This window comes from Eptesicus fuscus, chromosome 14 (assembly GCF_027574615.1).
Source record: "Eptesicus fuscus isolate TK198812 chromosome 14, DD_ASM_mEF_20220401, whole genome shotgun sequence".
Lineage (NCBI taxonomy): Eukaryota > Metazoa > Chordata > Mammalia > Chiroptera > Vespertilionidae > Eptesicus > Eptesicus fuscus.
In genome coordinates, this window is record NC_072486.1 from 25,785,745 (window position 1) to 25,791,298 (window position 5,554).

Sequence of the window (5,554 nt, forward strand, 5' to 3'; positions counted from 1 at the left end):
CAGGCCCATCTGCACCCATGCCGTGGGAACTGTGAGCCCGCCACTTCAACGGCTTGCCAGCCCGTAGGGACCACAGTGATCTCATTAAACAATGAACGTTGACCCTAAATTAGGCCATGGTTAGGGATGAAGGTGCTGTTTAACTGAGAATAGATATGATGTGTCAGGTTTTTTGAAAGTACAAAATCAAAATGGCCTTGGATACTTGTTTACCAATAAAAATCCTGTACAATAAAATGGCTAAAGTGGTCATGGAACAGTCTGTGACCCAAAAGGCACTTTCCCTAAGACATATGTTTTCTGAGTGCACACGACTTACTGCTGCCTTGCTGATTCTTGTTCAGAAAACAGGAGAGCAGGCTGGCTTTACGGGTCATCAGAAATCCAGAAGCCACCCAGGGACTCCAGCTCACATGCCGGAAACTGGGTGCGCACGAAAAAGGACCCTTCAACCCCAGGCACTTCTCCTTCAGCAAAGCCATTAGACATATTGCACATCAGACTTACTTTCCCCCCCTTTACGTATGACTTTCTCGGTAAATACAAACTCAAGTACCCCAACTTTCCTTCTCCTCTTGCTTACCCAATTCTCCTCTAGCAAAAGGCATGCAGGAAAATCTTAAACTCTTGGGAGGGTTGTCACACTTGAAAATTACCCGAGTGTCTGTTAGCTCAGCACACATTGTACATTTTAGTTTCTTCCACCTGGTAAAAAGAAGAAGATTGTTCACATCAGTGATTGGACATAGAACGAAACCCATGACTGATTCAGGTAAAGCTCAGTGTCCCCCAAGACAGCGCTGTTGTTACGGTGGTGGTGGTTCTTTTTCTGCTCTAACTTGCCACAGAGGCTAAGAAGAAGACAATAGAAAAGGAAACAAAAGAAGAAGAAATGATCAACAACCTCTGGCTGTCTTCTGAGGGGACATGACTCAGAAAAAAGATTATTATGTTTTTTATGAAAGCCGAGGAAAAGGTTACCTGTCCTCCTTTATTTGTCTGTTCTAAGGTATGTCTTTCCGGGATGAATTGTTGCTTTGCGAACTTAAGGCAGTCAGGTTAGAAAGTTTCTCTAGGGCATTTGCCATGATGATGATCTGGCATTTGGAGAGAGATGTTTTGCTGATAAATTGAGAACTGCTCCTGGTTTAAGACCATTGACTTAAAGTAATAAACAGGGACATTTTGTTTGGATCGAAAACACTTCCCTCACCTCAGGATAAAAGTTATTTTTAGTCAATTTCCGTGGGCATGACGCCATGTGCCCTGTGAGAGCTGGTTTGTGATGCTGTTCACAGCCCTTGAGGGCTGGAGTCTCTGAACTATTGTTTGGAAACGATCAATAGCTCTGGTGCTTAGGTTGAAAAAAGCTACATATTTCCTTTATTTATTTTTAAAAGAAATAATTTTATTGATTCCAGAGAGGAAGGGAGAGGGAGAGATAGAAACATCAATGATGAGAATCATCGATTGGCTGCCTCCTGCACACCCCCTACTGGGGATCAAGTACACAACCTGGGCAACCACATATTTCCTTTAAAGAGAATCACTTGATATCAATAAAATGACCATAGTCTGTTCTCCTGTTTTTAACAAAATAAGCAAATTCTGTCCCCTGGCCACCGCCCTCCCCCAAGAGAAAGTTATCCAATTTAACATAGCTTCCATGAAAGATCATTCAGAAAGGAACACAAGCTTTCCCTTGGTTTGGAATTTCTTAACATGCTCCAGGGTAAACAGTTGAATTCATGTATTCTGATGCTTTCATCTAAATTTTTTGCACTGCCAAAGGTTTAGTCACAGATAAATTAGGGAGTGCATGTATGTGTGAAAGAGAGAAATTAATACCCTTCATTTGATATATTCATTTTCTCACCATTTAAAGCTTTAGAAGTAAAATTGTTGAGAGAAGCCCCATACTCTGGGATGGTCTGATTCTTAGCTCCCCACACCACGCTGTGTGACTGTGTGAGGCCAACTGCTTACGGATTTGTCACCGACCTTTTCCTGGCTGACAGGTATCAGAAACGGTGATGGTGAAGCCACAATGGGAACCAAGAGATGGGCGAGGGAACTTCTAGTGGAAGCTGAGATCTTTAACTTTATGCCCAGTTCCATAATTGTGCTTTCAACATAATTCCTGGTGCCCATTTACACTTCAGCAGGGCTAAAATGTATTTTCAGCTTCATTTCCATGGAAATGTGCACTTTGCTCTTGATTGATAGATGCGTTTTGACAGTTAATACAGGTTTACCCAGTCAAGGTGAAAATGGGAGAGGAAAAACAATGACGTCAACAGATCTCAGTATTACTCTTTTTATTGCATTCGTTGTCTAACAACAATAATACTCATTGGCAAGAAATTTATTTACACTAACAAATTAAACTTAATCACACGTATTTTTAGATTGGTCAGAAAACAAAGGATATCTTGCTTCGAATGCCTCTGAAAATCAAAGAGTAAGAAATGTCATTTGAAATGGAACAATCTAGAGAAATACATATTAACCAAGCACAGAGAACAATTCGGATGTGGCACTATTGTCTCTTCCATGCAAATGATTGGACACCGAAAGGTACAAATCAAGGTTCAGATAACATGCTATCCATATTTATTGGACTGAAAATGACTTTCAAACAACTTTTTTCCTTTATATAAAGAAGGATTAAAACAAACCAACTTCTTACAATGGGACAGAATTCATTCTCTCTCTTTTTTCACTTTTTCAGCCGGCCAGTTTGTTCGTCATATGCAGCACATGTACTTGTGGTTCCATTGTAACACCATTAAAAAATACAAAAGCAGTAGTGATGACCATAAATAATATTAAGGAAAACATACACATAAATATTTAAGAGATTTCACTAAGCACTAACGAAGTCTGATGTTGTTGGGAGGTGTTTTCTAGCCGGAGTGCTTCTTAATTCCCACTTTTTAATGTAATTTAACTATCTTTGGCCAATTGTTCTTTCACAGATGAAAGATGAAATCCTTAACAGAGAACCTGTGTGTGTCCATAAAACAGCCAGAGAGCTAGAAGTATACACCTTCCAACAACATGCTCACACTCATGTCCATTTGGCAATGACCTAACCAGGCCATCACTCAGCAAAAGAGGAAATAGATGGTCACGGGATGACAGCACTGCCATCAGAGAGCCAGGAGTTAGTGGCTTATGCATCACAGCTACCAAAAATGTCACGTTAGAGCATGAGCAAATGCACAAAAACACGCAGTGCGATTTTTAGCAAAGGACACTGCGGTCCGCAGTTGAAAATGCCCGAAGAGGCATAAACTTCTGAGTTGCAACTCAGCGATGTGCAATCTCGACATCAAAGCATTAACCAAACATTTGAGGAAACTTTTATCTTACTAAAATACCAAGTTTCTAATAAATCAATTTTACCAAAATATATAGACATATAGGATTAAGTGCATTTAGTAGAAGAAATACATTAAAAAAAAATCTCTTAAAATCTTATGAGCCATTCAATGTATACACAACACAAAAAGTGGCAATAAGGCTATGATTACTGCTGGGGGTTCTAACTGACAACACCAAGTTCCAAAGACAGCATCTATTTGTTTAATGCCATGTCATTGCGGTATGTGTGTGCAAGGTGAGAGAGAGATTCACACATATGTAGTCTGTATAGCTACACAAGTGGCATGCACGTTATTGAGAAGTTGCCTCTTGTTCCCTTATCCCTTGCCTCTTACTCATTCTTCAATCTTTAGCGCTAAAGATTGGGGTAGGGCCAAGGATGGGAAATCACCCTGTTTCTTGACTTCCCCACTCTGTAGATTTGGAAGTGGGTCACGTGCTGTACTTTGTCCACACACTTAGGTATGTGAGCCTTCAAGTAACAATCGTTCCCTCATCACATGTAAGGATCCTCTGTTCACCACTGGGGAGAAGGCGAGGCTTTCATTTCCCAGGGGGACATCGATCCTGTAGGCTTCTTCTTTGCCCTCGGACTTTTTGGTTGGGTCTGTTCTATACTACTACTTTGTTATGCAAATACTACTGGTGTACTACTGGTGTTATTTCCCTCCCCCCCCCCCCCCCCCCAGTGTTTTGGACCAAGATTCAGTTTCCTGAGACTTTAAATAACTAAGGAAAACATAAATAAAATCTGCCTGCAGACTAGGACTGTTTTTCAGGAGTGAATTGCAGCAACCACATTCATATTTCTTACAACCCTGTTTTCTTTAGAAATTTACTTCCCACCCCATCATCATAATGAAAACAATTCTAGTAGAAAATATGGACATTTTATTTCACTCATCCTTCAAGGCTTAGCTTCAGAATAGTTTACAGGTAGATCCTTGATCAAATTTGAAAATTCAGAAGCCACTCAGGACTTATGGAGGTGACATGAACCCCGGTGCTGCTGTCTCTCTTGGGACGGTACATTCAGTTACTCAGATGGAATTTGGTAATTCTTAAATATCTCAATGTAACGAGGAGGCTACCACACATTCAAAGTGTAGTTACTTCTTTAAAAATTGTTAAGACACCTCCCTTAAGAATCTTCTTAAATCCCACTGTTAAACACACGGTTTTCTCTCTTTAGGCTTGGTCTACATAACTTTGAACACTTTTTAAATAAATTAGAATATCCATATAAATGCAAAATTTACCTTTTAAAATGTATTTTAAACCACATGCTAATTCAATGACACAAAGAACCTGGATGAGAATTATTTGTCTTCAGCAAAAACCATAGGGCGAATTAAAGTCAAACAATCTGTGATTGGGCCTCGGACATCTTAAGATTTCAGACTAGATATGACTGCAGAATAAATAACAGGCAGTGGCGAGGGTTAATTTGGGTCCTCACTCTTCCTCTTGCCACTTGGTTTCCAAGGATAAGAGGAGCACCAGGCAGGTGTTCCCATTGCCTCCCTCTTAAAAGCTGAGGCTGGCATTAGTGCTGGAGTTAAAAATGCTTATGTGATGTTGAGGGTAGGAAATTCATCAACTCACAGCTAAAGAAAGACAGCATAGTTAACTTCTGATTCAGGGAGAGAGGGAGGGAGAGAGAGAGAATATGAATGAGAATGACAAAGCTATTACATGAACTGTGAGTTACTTTAAGGGAGATAGACTTAAAGAAAGTAATTCTGTTACAAAACTAGTCCTTCAATGGAAAATCCTGACCTAGACACTGCTCACCACACACCCCCTGCCCCTCAAAGCATTGCCTACACCCCCAAATACTTTTGGCTATTGTCAGAGTCATATAGAGCTGTCGTTTAGAGAATATAACCAGATATTCCCTTTTTGTTCATTTTCTGATAAAGAAAAAACAGCCAAGTCTTAAAGGTTCATGAAGCAACATTTCTGTGTTAAATTGCAAGGACACTGAAAACCACTAGCATTAGAGCAGGAATTGCATACGGCACTGGTACCTCACTTAGGCATCATGCACTAGAGTTGATAAAAAACAAATAGTAGGAAAACAAAATGCTCCCAAGTCCTGAGGCCCTTCACTCTGTTTTCATGCCTTTCACCAGTCAGTTACATTTTATCCTTTGCTTGGACAATC